We start from the raw sequence: 15,416 nt of genomic DNA, 5'->3' as shown, positions 1-15,416 counted from the left end.
CCAAAATGGATTAAAGACCTAAATGTAAGGCCAGAAACTATAAAACCCTTAGAGGAAAACATAGGCAGAACCCTCTATGATATAAATCACAGCAGGATCCTTTTTGACCCACCTCCTAGAGAAATGGAAATAGAAACAAAAATAAACAAATGGGACCTAATGAAACTTAAAAGCTTCTGCACAGCAAATGAAACCATAAACAATACCAAAAGACAACCCTCAGAATGGGAGAAAATATTTGCAAATGAAGCAACTGACAAAGGATTAATCTCCAAAATTTACAAGCAGCTCATGCAGTTCAATACCAAAAATGCAAACAACCCAATCCCAAAATGGGCAGAAGACCTAAACAGACATTTCTCCAAAGAAGATATACAGATTGCCAACAGACACATGAAAGAATGCTCAACATCATTAATCATTAGAGAAGCGCAAATCAAAACTGCAATGAGGTACCACCTCACATCAGTCAGAATGGCCATGATCAAAATATCTACAAACAGTAAATGCTGGAGAGGGTGTGGAGAAAAGGGAACCCTCTTGCACTGCTGGTGGGCATGTACATTGATACAGCCACTATGGAGAACAGTATGGAGGTTCCTTAAAAAACTAAAAACAGAACTACCATATGACCCAGCAATCCCACTACTGGGCATATACCCTAAGAAAACCGTAATTCAAAAAGAGTCAAGTACCGCAGTGCTCATTGCAGCTCTATTTACAATAGCCAGGACATGGAAGCAACCTAAGTGACCACTGACAGATGAATGGATAAAGAGGATGTGGCACATATATACAATGGAATATTACTCAGCCATATAAAGAATCAAAATTGAGTTATTTGTAGTGAGGTTGATGGACCTAGAGTGTGTCATACAGAGTGAAGTAAGTCAGAAAGAGGAAGACAAATACTGTATGCTTACATATATATATGGAATCTAAAAAAGAAAAAAAAATGGTCATGAAGAACCTAGGGAGGATAATGGGAATAAAGTGATAAAGGGAATAAAGATGCACACCTACTAGAGAATGGACTTGAGGACACGGGGAGGGGGAAGGGTAAGCTGGGACAAAGTGAGAGAGTGGCATGTACACATATACACTATCAAATGTAAAACCGATAGCTAGTGGGAAGCAGCCGCATAGCACAAGGAGATCAGCTCGGTGCTTTGTCACCACCTAGAGCAGTGGGATAGGGAGGGTAGGAGGGAGGGAGACACAAGAGGGAAGAGATATGGGGATATATGTATATGTATAGCTGATTCACTTTGTTATAAAGCAGAAACTAACATACCATTTTAAAGCAATTATACTCCAATAAATATGTTAAAAAAAGGTACTAAAAATAAATGAAACCAAAAAAAACCCAAGAAAAATGAAAACAAAAATAGAAACACAACACAATAAAACCAATGTGATGCAACAAAGCATCTCACTGCTTTTGAGAGGAATGAGTTCTAAGAGGAAGTTTATAGCAGTAAACTTTTAAGAGAAAAGAAGGATCTCAAAAGAACAACCGACCTTTACCCCTCAAGGAATTAGTAAAAGAAGAACAAACTAAGCCCAAAATTAGAGGAAGGAAATACTAAATATCAGAGCAGAAATGAATGAAATAAAGAATAGGAAAACAATAGAAAAGATTAACGAAACTAAAAGTTGGTTCACTGAAAAGATGAACGAAATTTACAAATTTTTAGCTAGACCAAGGAAAAAAAAAAGGACCCAAATAAATAAGGTCAGAAATGAAAGAGGAGACATTACAACTAATACCACAAAAATACAAAGGATCATGAGACTACTATGAATAATTATACACCAACAAATTAAACAACCTAGAAGTACTAGCATAGGAAAAAAACAAAACAAAACAGAAAGACCCAAAGAAAAGAATCCAGAATCCAGAAATAAACCCAAGCATATAAGGTCAACTAATATTTGACAAGGGAGGAAAGAACACTCAATGGGGAAAAGACAGTCTCTTCAATAAACGATTCTGGGAAAACTAGATATTCACATGCAAAAAAATGAAAGTGGACCACCTACCTTACGCCATCGACAAAAATTAACTTGAAATGAATTAAAGACTTAAATGTAAGACTTGAACTCATAAAAGTCCTAGAAGAAAACAAAGGGAAACAACACAGGCAAGAAAAAGCACAAATAAATGAGACTACACCAAAGTAAAAAGCTTCTGCATAGCAAAAGAAATGATCAACAAAATGAAGAGGTAACCAAAGGAATGGGAGAGTTTATTTGCAAACCACATATCCAATAAAGGGTTAATATCCAAAATATACAATGAACTTACACAACTCAAAAGCCGAAAAACAACCAAATTTTAAAATGGGCAATGAATCTAAGTAGATATTTTTCGAAAGAGAACATATAAATGGCCAACAGGGATATGAAAAGGTGCTCAACGTCACTAATCATGAGAGAAATGCAAATCAGAACCACAATGATACATCACACCTCACACCTGTTACTATGTCTATTATCAAAGACAAGAGATAATAAATGCTAGTGAGAACATGGAAAAAGGGGAATCCTTGGACACTGTTGGTGGGAATGTAACCTAGTACAGCCACTGTGGAAAGGAGTATGGAAGTTCCTCAAGAAAATAAAAAAAACAGAAATACCATGTGATCCAGCAATTCCTCTTTGGGGTATATAGCTGAAGGAAATGAAATCACTATCTGGAAGAGATTTCTGTACCACTCTATTCACTGCAGCATCATTTACAATAGTCAAGACATGGAAACACCTAAATGCCTACCAACAGATGAATGGATAAACACACACACACACACACACACACACACACACACAAATATTATTCAGCCATAAAACAGGAAATTCTGCCACTTGTGACAAGATGGATGAATCTTAACGCATTAGGCTAAGTGAAATAAGTCAGATACTGAAAGACAAATACTGTATAATCTCACTTATATGTGGAATCCGAAGAGAACCAAACTCATAAAAATAGAGAGTAGCCTGGTGGTTGCCAGGAGTGGGGGCAGGGAGTGGTGATGAGAATGGGTGAAGATGGTCAAAAGGTACAAACTTCCAATTTTAAGATGAGTAAGTTCTGGGGATGTAATATAGAGCATGATGATTATAGTTATCAATACTTACTGTATATTTGAAAGATGCTAAGCAAGTAGACCTTAAAAGTTCTCAACACACCACACAAAAAATTATAACTATGTGAGGTGATGGATCTGCTAACTAACCTTACTGTGGTGATGGATATGTTAAGTAACATTACTGTGGCAATCATTTCACAATATATCTATGTATCAAATCATCACATTGTACACCTTAAACTTATACAATGTTATATATCAATTATATCTCAAATAAAGCTGGGAAAGAAAGAAATAAAGCATATATGAAATAGAGACAATCAGGGAATAAATATGCGACTGAAACCTGAGAACTAGTTGTGTAACACTGGAAAATTTTCTATCTCAAGTTCTTTGCAAAAGGAGGGAGCAGAACTAGATGAGTGTTTCCCAAATTGATGTCCACAGGATGTTAAAAGGTGCATTATTCAGAAATAGGGCTCTGATCAAATAAATGTAAGACATGCTGTCTTAAGGTTAAACAGGTTTCTTTATTATAAAACTTTTCAGAGCCTTAAAAATGCTAATAAGCAATGTGACAAAACTATAGTCTCTCAATGTATTTGGCTATACAATCCTTTTTGTGAGCAATCAGTATTTCTTAGGAGTTCTATTCTTGGGAGCTCAGTTTGGGAAACTGGACAAGATAACTGCTAAAACCTCTCGCAGCTCTGAAATTGCATTACTTTCTAACAAGGCATTAATTGTATGGAACAAAATTAACATAAGGTGAATCAAGAAAGAAGTCAAGGGGGCTTGATTCTCAGAGAATTTTGGAGCCAAAAGGAACTTGAGAAATCATCTAATGATTTCTCATCACCTCACCTTTTTTTTTTTTTTTTTTTTTTTTTTGCGGAACACAGGCCTCATTGTTGTGGCCTCTCCCACCGCGGAGCACAGGCTCCAGATGCGCAGGCTCAGTGGCCACGGCTCACGGGCCCAGCCGCTCCACAGCATGTGGGATCTTCCCGGACCGGGGCACGAACCCGTGTCCCCTGCATCGGCAGGCGGACTCTCAACCACTGCACCACCAGGGAAGCCCACCTCACCTTTTATTTAAAGCAACAGACTCACTCTCAAAAAATCTTATGCAGAACACTAATATATAAAATGGGTTAGGGCCAAAGTTTTCAGGTTGAATTGAAGTGGAGGGCTGTAGTCCCACTCACTGGGATTTCTCCTTGAGGTAGCCTAGAAACACCTTGTTGGAAAGCAAGAGTTTAGTGAGCCCTGACCCTTTGGATGAAGCTATTCTGGGAAGGCTTTAGGAAAGAGCTGGAACTCTCATACATATTCACAGGAAGGTCCTTCACCCTTCCCAGTATCATCTCAATTTTCACTGTCACCCCTCCAAATCAGATAAGTAAAATAAGCATTAAGTAAAGAGAATTATAAAACCTTTTTGACTCCAAGAAAAACCACAAGAAAGTCAATACACTAAAATGCAATCCCTATACAAACAAGATGCTATGAAAGAGCTAAGCCAGGGAGTCACATGGCTAAATTTGGATTTTAAGAAGTTGTCTGTGGTGGCAGCAGGGAAAGGAGATTTGACTGGCAAGGCTTCTTGTATTTTATTTCTTGTTTCTTCTTTAATATTTAATAGTCTTTTTGAAAAGAATCAAGCCATTCTCAGTTGTGTTAGGGGAAGCACAAAGGAAAGGGTTGTCAGGCATAGGCCAGGATTTTCAAGAGGACTTGCCTCTCCAGAGGTCAACATGGTGGAGAGAACAGGCTTCAGAGGCAGCTCTCTTCCAGGCGAAGACAAAACCAAGGAGGTAAAGATCAATATTACCCGTCAGCTGACTCACCTAGTGTTCCAGTAGTAAACTTGCAAAGATCCGAATCTTGTTTTAAAGAAGACAGTTTCCTTACAGAGGTATGGAATTTAAGGCCTACTGCCAATATTGCCCCCAAAACCCTGTATTCCCCCAGTCCCAGGTTATTACCCTGCTTCTTCTCCTGTTGCCAGGGTTTAGCTTTTTCTTTCTACTCTGATTCCCTCTTGCTTTATTCTCTTCTTTCGGCTGCTGTGTGTGTGTGTATATATCTAAGTCTGTATACCTCTCTAAGCAGCAGTATTCATCAATCTTGACTCTTAGTCAGATTCTCATCCCAAACTAAATATCACTTCTAAAGTAATGGCAACACACTTAAAAACAACAACAAAGCAGCTTTTAGCCAGACATTAGGAAATCTAAATGAAAATCACTGTTCCATGGACTTACCCAGCCTGGCATTAAACATTCTCGACAAGCAGGTTCCACCTTCATCATCAGTAGTCACCCTACACTGCAGCCAAGTGGCCTCTACTCATCCCTTAAGTATGCTTTAAACTGATCCAGCTCTACTCCTCTGTGCTTTTTCTCTGCAATGTACATACCTACTAAGATTCCATTCATCCTTCACTATCAGTAGTGTGGCCTTTCCTCATCACATGAACAGGAAGTAATCTTTGTTTCCTTTGAACTCGCATACAATATGGAACTTAGGTGCTATGTCATACAGATGTGCATACCTTACAGTATCCATCAGACTGTCCAGTTTTCAGAGGGTAAGCAATTTGTCTTCAACATCTGTGCCTAGGTTGTACAGGACACCAGATCATTCCCAATGAGGGCTCTAGGGGCCAGACTTAGAGGAGGCTCTCATACCTGGTATATTCAGGACACACTGTTTGCCCTTAGTATAGAGCAATGCATCAAACTCCAGTCATTTACATACCACCTTAATCAATTTTATGATTTTTGCTAAATGCATTTATTGTCTACACTTACTGTTTCCTTCAATTAAGCCATTTTTTTTAAACTTCAGTATCCACTTTAGCCTTGTCCTGTAAAATACTATGTGAAATCATGGGTTCAAAACGTTATCTTTTTCTAATGCATATAAAAATGCATAACTATTAAAGTTCTAGAACTTTTTCAAGGTTCCCTCTAGTTATCTTGCATATCACAAGCAGTACACTTTGTGGAACACCGTTCACTCCTGTCTTCAGTCAATTAAAAAAATACTGGGGGTCTTTTACTTGCCAGGCACTGTTCTATTCTTTAAAAGGGCATTTGTTCTCAACTGGAGACAATTTTCTCCCCAAAAGACGTTTAGCAATGTCTAGAGATATTTTTGCTGGTCACAACTGAGGAGGGGTGCTACTAACCTCTAGTGGGTTGAGGCCAGGGATACTGGTAAACATCCTACAATTCACAGAACAGTCCCCTACAACAAAGAATTACCTGGTCCAAGATGTCACCAGTGTCAAAGTTGAGAAACCCTGCTTCAGAGAAACATGGTAAACAAAAGAGAGACAAATTCTCTGCTTTTTTGGAGCTTACAATCCAGTAACAACGTTACGGATGCTACTGTCTTCCAGTACATTCAAGTAACATTCATCAGTCTACAGGTTTTTAGGATTTCTTCTCTGTGGTGTGAATTTCTTATATACGGAAGGCATGCTGGTACTGAGCAAATTTCCAGAACGGTGGCCTCTTAAATAATGGCAGGTTACGTACATCCCGACAAAAGCTCCCCCACCAGGTCAGAGTGTGGGCTTTGCCACCACATGTACCAGGGTTTGAGGCCTGCCTTGCCAATCACTAGCTATGTGGCCTTGTGCAAGTTATTTAACTCTCTAAGTCTCAGTTTCTCCATCCATAATGGAGTTATTATTGGTAGCCCTGATTTCACAGACTTTGAGGGAAGATTAAATGAGAACAGCTAGAACAGTTCTTGATAACAATAAATAAACAGTGAGTAGGACCTGTGAGGATCATAACAAAGACTTCCTTTTCCCAAAATGTCTTGGTTCAATGTAGTTCTGGTGGTCAATCTGGTTCACTACATTAAGTGTAAATATTACTACTTAAGACAGAGGGTAGAATAATATATATTTTATGACCTGAATTTTTAAAAATAAAATTTGATTTTACAGTTTTAGCTTCAGTTGCATGTCCTATTTAAGTTTGAAATGTGTGCCCTCAGTTCTTTAAGAGCCTCCTTCGCCGTTTTTGACGTCCTTACACGCTTGCCTCTCTCCTCCCAGCCTTTCAGTGACAATCACAGCCTGGAAACTCCTAATCCCAGTAGTGATTCTTCTTCCAGTAATCCTCTGCGATTCAATTATATCTAGCTCTTTATTAGTTCTGAAACACTGCAGGGTACATTTTAATTTGTAGAGAAGCACTTCAATGATGGTTTTATTTTTTAGCCACATGGCTCTCTCATGGTTGATTAGGTAGGTCAATCACTTCATTGTCCTCCACTGTGGAAGACACAGATATGCACTTGCATTAATTTCTGGCCACCTTACTAAAGGCTTTGCCAGTCCTAGTCTCCTGCTCTTCCCCAAGCCCCAAAGTCCTTCCAATTTTTAAGAGTAAGAGGGCCTAAGGGCCCTGTGGCATACTCCAGAGACAGATGAAGTCCATTGTCTCCTAATGGTGTCTCTTAAAGCCCCAGCTCTCTTCAGCTGCCTAAGGGCCCTTCTGTGAGAGATGGGCTTATTCTACTAGGTTTCTCAGAGCTTCCTCTCTGTACCTTCTCCACTTCCACATCCTTCAAATAATGAAGATTCAACTGGTATATGATGAATATCTACAACGGTTAAGACCATTTCACATACATCATCTTATCAGTGCTCACAACAACCTTATGAGATAGGTACAACAATATATCTTGATAACTGATAAAACTAAATTTCAAAGAAATTGACTCACTCATGTTCACATCATCAGTAAGCAGGGGCATCCCAGAATTGTCTTTAACTCATCAACACATCTGCATCAAAACTGCTCGGAAATGTACAGCTCAATGACTTCACAAACACACCTGTCTAACTGGCATCCAGATTAAGATTCAGAACACATTCCACAGGGTTTTAACCTAGGGGTTCTGACACCAAGTCTAGCGCTCTTTAAATCATGTATGTAGTCATTCAACAAATATTTACTTACTGCTTACTAAACGTCAGAAATTTGGTAAGCACTGCAGACTTGATGGTGAATAAGACAGACTTGATCCCTGCCTTAATAGACCTTAGAATCTATAAGGGGCCATAATAGTTAAAAAACAAAACAAACAAAAAAAACCCCATACATTGGGACTTCATTGGTGGTGCAGTGGATAAGAGTTCACATGCCACAGCTAAGGAGCCCACCTGCTGCAACTAAGACCCAGCACAAACAAATAAATAAATAATAAAATAAATAAATATTACAAAAAAACCTATACATAAAGGAACTTATGTTATTAAGGGAATTTAAAGAAGCTCAGTATGGCTTCAGCATGGCAAGCAAGAGAGAAGAGGTTGGAGAAAGAGATAAACAGTCAAATCATACAAGGATTTACTGGTTGAAAAATAGTTTGGATTCTAAATGTAGTGGAACACCGCTAAACAATACCCCTGCATTCATAAAACAACCTATTCCTAAAGAGCTTGCTTAATTCTTCAACTACTCTAACCTTTGGGTACTTACTCCACGCCACTCACTTCACTAGGCCTGTCGACCTCAATGTATAAATATAATAACTGACATAAAGGCTTTGTTTCGGCCTGTTCTCCAGTTATCCTCAGATTTGGGTAGAGTAATACGTAGCCAATTCAGCACAATCATTTCTTCAATTCCGCAAATATATCCTATGTGACTACTCAAATAAATATTGTGTTTCTACCACATGCCTAGGTACTGGGGAGACAGCAGTAAATAAAAAAGACAAAAATCCCTGCCCTCATGAAAGTTACAACCTAGATGGAAACCTGTGCTTGTTTACTGAAACAAGCAAAACATATAGCATACTAAATCGTGATAAACAGTGGTGCATACAAAGGATAAAAAAATAAAGCAGGAAAGGAAGACGGGATTAAAATGACTATCTGTGTAAACAAGCACTTCTTTCTGAATACTTGTCTTTTAGTAGTTTATCAATGACACAACTGTTGGTGGTGTATACCAGGGGTCAGCAAACTTTTTCCGTAAAGGGCCAGAGAGTATGTATTTCGAGCTTTGCAGGCCAATTGGTCTCTGCTACAATGATTCGATTTTGTTGTAGCACAAAAGCAAGCACAGAAATGCATTTGTGTGTGTCTGTGTTCTAATAAAACTTTATTTATGGATACTGAAATTAGAACTCTGTATCATTTTTCACGTGTCATAAAATTTCCTTTTAAAATTTTTCAACCGTTTAAAAATGTAAAAACGATTCTCAGTTCACGGGCCACACAAAACAGGAAGCAAGCCATTATTTGCCAACCCCAGGATTATACTGTGAAATGGCCTACTGAATTTCCATAAATCAACAAGTCAAAAGACATACAAGTAGGCCCAGGATAAATATTATTGAAATATAAAGATCTAGCACTATCAATAACAACAGTTAGAAAATTCTCTAATAACTTTTAAGTTAGAGATATTAATTTTATATGATAGTGGGACTTATATTTCAAGTACAGAATAAAATATTAAAGACAATGGTGTAGCTATCTAAATAAATCATGCTAATGCTATAGAAGTACCTCAGTGAATAAAAAGAAGTCATCACAACTTACATCAAGTAATCTAGATGCCCTATAAATCACACGATGAAGTCACCGGTATTTCCTAACAGAAACCATTTATTTCATCCACAGTAATGTTTCAATTATCACTTCCACCCCAATAAAATACAAAGCCATATATCCAGCCTTGACCTTTCCCCTAACTTCCATAATTCCAAATGCCTCAGAGAAATCTACACCTGGATATCGTGCCACCACCTGAAACATCACAGATCTAAAACCAAGTATTTTCTCCACCACATATATAAAATAGCTTCCCCTCTAAATTCCATAACTATATTATTGATATCATCATTATCTCATTCAACCCAAGTGTTGTGGGATTGACATTTTAAGGTATTTAAAGTTTTATTTCTCCCAAGAGTTCATTTTTTTCCTTTTCTTTCACCCTTACCTACTACTGCCTCCACAAGTAGCTAAGCCATTCTGTGCTCACTGCTTCAAATGAAAGATAAGCTTGGGTCAGAAAAAGAGAAAAAAAAATTCCTAACTTTGTCTTCCAAGGTACAGCAGACAATATGACTGAAGAATGTAACGAGAGCATGGGTTCCCCCTCCAATCCCATCCATTCATTCCCCCATCCCAGGCTAGAAAGGCTCCCTTAGGTTAAAGGGAGAAGTCAGTGGGCCATAGGACAGAAGGGCCAGATCTGCAGGGACCAAACAGGTGAGTAACGCTGGGCCATTTTAGTGAGGGGCATTACTTGAATGCCCAAGAGTCCCTTAGGAGTGGTTTTAGCATCAAAAGACCACAAGTGCAAGCATATGGACAGAATCTTTCCTGGTGGTGCACGGTGAGGGCTTCTCTCGGATGGTGCTCATCCCCTTGCTGACGACCTCCCTGCTAGAAGGATGCCTACCTATGTCTGAGGCTTTATTCAGTCCCCATCCAATGTGCCATGTAGATAGCCCACTCTGCAACTCCCCTGGACCATAAATCCTGAAGAACAGAGCCCCGATCACTCCTTGGAGGTGATGGTGGTAATGGTGGTTACGGTGATCAGGGCAAGCCCAGTACTCTGAATTAGCAAGATGAGGAAAGTGGGGGTGGAGGGGTAGGCACCTGTAACTGCTAACCTGATTTCTTACACCACAAATGAGTTTTGCGTGTTTTTTGATCTTCATTTAAATGGAATCATAGTGTATACTTTGGGAGTTAGCTTCTTCCACTCAACTTCGTGTTTGTGAACATCTATACTGTTGCATGTGGTTGTAGTACATTCATCCTCACTACCCACTCCCTATTAGTTATACATTCCTATTTATTTATTCATTCTATCACTGATGGAAATTTGGGTTGTTTCCAGTTTAGGGGAAGTAGTAAAACACACCCCTGTTACATGGTTTACAGCAGTGGCAGTATCCTCGGCTCAATCTAACATAAACAATCAGTAAGACATATTCACTCTTCCTTTGCTGTATCTCTAATACCTGATCCCAGTCTTTCCACACTCACTACTTCAAAACATAATCTTATTTCTTCAAGTTGATAGTAAGCCTCCCAAGGACAAAAAATATCTTAATTCTTTGGATCTTTCACAGGATATATACTTAGTATATATTCAAGGAATAATTATTGTACATGTATAACCACTACTATCAAAGTGACCACTAACAACATTTAAGGTAGAAATGCACGTGGCATTCTGACATCTTGACTCATAAGGTCTTGGGATTTTTAAAGCATCCTATTTTGGGTATCTCTCAGCAAATTAAATGTCCCTAAGACATCACCTAAATACCAAAAGAGCCTGGCATTAAATACATACCTTTCCTCATCTTTAGTAAGGAGCTCAGAGGGAGGTGATACAGAAGAAATAGGAGTGAAAGGAAGAAGTAGGTGCCAGTAATATATTTGAAGGTAGGACACTATCAACTCACAGCTTTAATATCATCAGGAGAAACTGAGAACCCAGGCTTTTAGCATAGCAACCCACGAGAACAATAACAACAGAAGACAATAACATAGTGCTTTGTCATCAGATCATTATGTATACTAATTCCTTTAATCTTTGTTATCTTATGAGTTAGGTATAGTACTAGCATTAGCAAGAGAGGTACAGATAAGGAATCTGATGCAGAATAATTAAGCAATTTGTCAAAGGTCATACAGTGTGCAAAGTGGCAGAGCTCAAATTCTAACCCAGGCAATCTGGCTTACGTGCTCTTGACTGGGAGAGGGGGATTTCTTCCTCCAAATGGGGTGAGAGTTCTACAATTTAAACAAAAAATCAGATTGAGCTACCTGTGAGCATACCTAAGTGTGGATTTTAAAGATGCTTTACATATGTAAATAAAACTTTTCAGCCATTAAAAAGAATGAGAGGAGGGATTATGATAAAGAGACAGGAGGAAACTTTTTGGGGTGAGAAGTTACTCATTATCTTGATTGTGATGACAGTTTCATGGGTGTATACATGCACAAAAAATTATCCAGTTGTACACTTTAATTATGTGCATGTATGTCAACTGTATGTCGATTATACCTCAGTAAAACTATATGCAAAAATGATGAAATAGATCTACAGATGAGCCAGTCATAAAAAAATGGATGCCCACAATGTATTGAGTGGAGAAAAAAATTATGACAGTATTCATTATAATTCATTAAATACATTTAAACGTGTAAAAACATTATACACACATATAGGTATATAAATAAATAAATGTGCAAATAAATGTTATCTGTGGGGTTTTCCTTTTTCCCAGTCTGTGGTAATATAAGGAGCTTTCAGTGAGGCCTCTGTCAACAGGTAGGTGACTGAGCCACCTTGAAGCAGATCCTCCAGCCCCATTCGAGGTGTCACATGACTGCAGGTCCCAGCTGACATGTTGTTAGCAACCTTGTGAAAGACCCTGAGCTAAAACCACCCAGCTTAGCTACTGCTGGATCATTAACTCTCAGAAACTGTGGGAGATAATTATTATTTTAAACTGCTAAGTTTTGGGGTAATTTGTTATGTAGCAGTAGATAAATAATACAGTACTTATTATTTGTTTATATAAAATATTATTAAAATAAAGCATACATACATAAAAGTGTACAAATCGTAAGTATATTCCTTGTTGAATTTTCATAAAGTGAGCACAACCCATGTAACCAGTGCCCAGACCAGAACACCAAACAGAATACTGGCACCCAAGAAGCCCCCCCAACCCCCCCTCCTGTCTAGTCACTACCTCACAGCAAGGGTAGCCACCAGCCTGATTTCTTACATCATAGATGAAGTTTGAGTGTTTTTGAACTTCATATAAGTAGAATCACAGTGTATACTCTTCTGGATCTAGCTTCTTCTGCTCAACATAATGTTTATAAGATTCATCCATATTGTTCCATGTAGTTATGGTTCATTCATTCTCACTACCAATTCCATGATAGGTATATATCCCCGTTAATGTATTCATTTTACTACTGATGGACATTTGGGTTTTCTCAAGTTTAGGTCTACTACAAATAGTGCTATGAACATTCTTGTACCTGTTTTTTTATGAATGTATGTAACTGTTTCTGCGTCTATGCCTAAAAATGGAATTAATGGGTTCATAGGCATGCCTATATTCAGCTCCACTCATTACCCGATCAACACTCTTCCAGTGTGGTTGGACCAATAAACACTATCAGCAGCACTAGAGCAGAGTTCCAGTTACTCCACATTTTCACAGACTCTTGGTATTGTCTTTTTCATCTTTCCTACTCTGGTGGGTGTTAATGGTATCATATCATATTTTCCTGATGAGTGATGAAGCTGAACACCTTTTTGAACATTACTTGGCCATTTGGACATCTTATGTGAAGTGCCTGATTCAAATCTTTTGCCCATTTAAGCAAATATTACTTTTAAGATGAGCAAAATGCCATAATTTTCTAAACTAATAGGTTCTCTGTGGTATTGTGAAAACAAGTACCTTTGAGCAGAAGAGAGCCATCAAAAATAAAAGGAAAGTTAGAACTAACAGCAGGAATATGGTTAGGTACCTCTTCTAAATCTAGAAATGTTTTGAAAAGAGAAGCAAGAAAAGCAGTAAGTCAGAAAGAACCTTCAACGTGGAAATGAGACAAAAAGGGAGAGGCTACTATGAAGATGATGCATGTGGGTAGGATTCGCTTCGTTTTGGCGGATGGGAAGTGCAGCACACACAGGACATAACTCAAGAACCATGTTAGCCATAGTCACTGTCCAGAAAAGCTTTTCTGAGGAAAACAAGGGGCACAGATGGGCTTTACCCCTATTATATAGTGCTATATAATTCAGAGCAGTTTAGTGCTAGTAGGGAAAACAGTAAATATCTGCAAGTGGAAAAGTGTATCACCTACAAGTGTGGTCCCATTACATTACACTTCTCAGAGAGAAAAAATTGTAATTTACATATATCTTTGAATAGCCAATAAATACATACTCACCTTCCTTTAACCTCACAGGCCCACATTAGGTTTCACTTTCTTCTTCTCTTTTATGAGTTACCAAAATGCACTATGGCATTAGCTGCTTATTTTTAGTTTACTGATTAAATTTTAATACAACTCTTCAGATAGCAGAACAATCAGTTAAAGAAAGTTAATACTGCTGGACAAGATCAATGCATAATGGACACCATGTGTGAGTGAAAAAGTAGAAGAACAAACAATGTGGCTTTGGTTGTATTACCTTAGGCAAACCACAGCACAAAATCTTAGCCCTAAATGCAACAATACTGGTGCTTTAAATGTGATCATATAAGTAATTCAGGTTTACAATTTTTTTAAATAAATGAGGTCAGATATACTAAATAACTTCAAGAGCTCAACATTTACAATTCAACAAGAAAAAAAATCCGTTCTCACATTTTTAACATTCCCACTATCCTACTGTGTATGCACATGACAAAAATGGCATTGAAATATCATAACAAATAGTATATCGAACAAATCTGATATACCTCTAAGGCTTTAGAAGGAAGAGCTCTTTCTATGACATGTAATAAGTTGCATCACTATTTAACAAAGTGTATCACTGTAGTGAATATGTTCAAGGATATTACAGTAAAGCTACTGGGAGAACCAAAATTTAATGGTTTGACATAGTCCATTAAACATTAAATTAAAACATTAACCTCAATTCTAAAGAAGGTTTATTTTGCAGGATGACTTTCCTAAATAAGTAACATTTATACCTTCTTCAATAAAAACTATTTCTGAGTAAAGGTCCATTTCCTATAAGCATCATTCAAATTTTTTTAAAGGAAATTTGTCTCGAGAACAAAATTAAGTTCGTAATGCGACCCAACAATAAGAATCACATTCTATAAAGGCTCGTGTCAGGTAAAACTAAAAAAATGTTTTTTTCCTTTGCAAACTAGTATCTTCTCCTGCAGAAGTAGCCCACACAAACTCACAAGGATAGATTTCTAGAAGAAGCTATTATACTGATGCCACTGGGCAGCACTGACCACATAGGTTAAAAAAAATAAAAATCTCAAGATGATGCGGAATGTTAGGCTTGAACTGTCTGTTGCTATTATTTTTAAATTCTACCACTCAATCTAATTGAACTGGAGAGCTATGAATTCCCAGACAAAAAGCAGAAGAGAAATGAAACCAAGGTCCTGGAGAATCCACAAACTAGAAAATGAGCTTAATCACATTTGACTACAAATCACCAATCCCCAAAGGGAGATTTAATTTCATAATCATGCCCTATTTTGTTTAATGCTGGCAGGGATCATGCATATCTTGTTTGATTCTATACCCTCACACTCATC

General features: G+C 37.9%; 1 protein-coding gene across 3 annotated transcripts in view; it reads right to left on the bottom strand.

Annotated features, from left to right (window-relative positions):
- Positions 1 to 15,416, bottom strand: part of PRRG1 (proline rich and Gla domain 1) — a 129,566-nt gene that overhangs the window by 75,518 nt on the left and 38,632 nt on the right. Inside the window, exon 1 of one of the 3 annotated variants that reach the window (XM_073799240.1) lies at positions 11,839 to 11,863. The exons of the other annotated variants lie outside the window; for them this stretch is intronic. The gene's annotated coding sequence lies outside the window, so the exon portion shown is untranslated. Of the gene's footprint in view, positions 1 to 11,838; positions 11,864 to 15,416 lie in introns of those variants that run through there. 3 annotated transcript variants of the gene reach the window in all.

This window comes from Tursiops truncatus, chromosome X, assembly GCF_011762595.2.
Source record: "Tursiops truncatus isolate mTurTru1 chromosome X, mTurTru1.mat.Y, whole genome shotgun sequence".
NCBI lineage: Eukaryota > Metazoa > Chordata > Mammalia > Artiodactyla > Delphinidae > Tursiops > Tursiops truncatus.
This window is presented reverse-complemented; position numbering and strand designations above follow the sequence as displayed.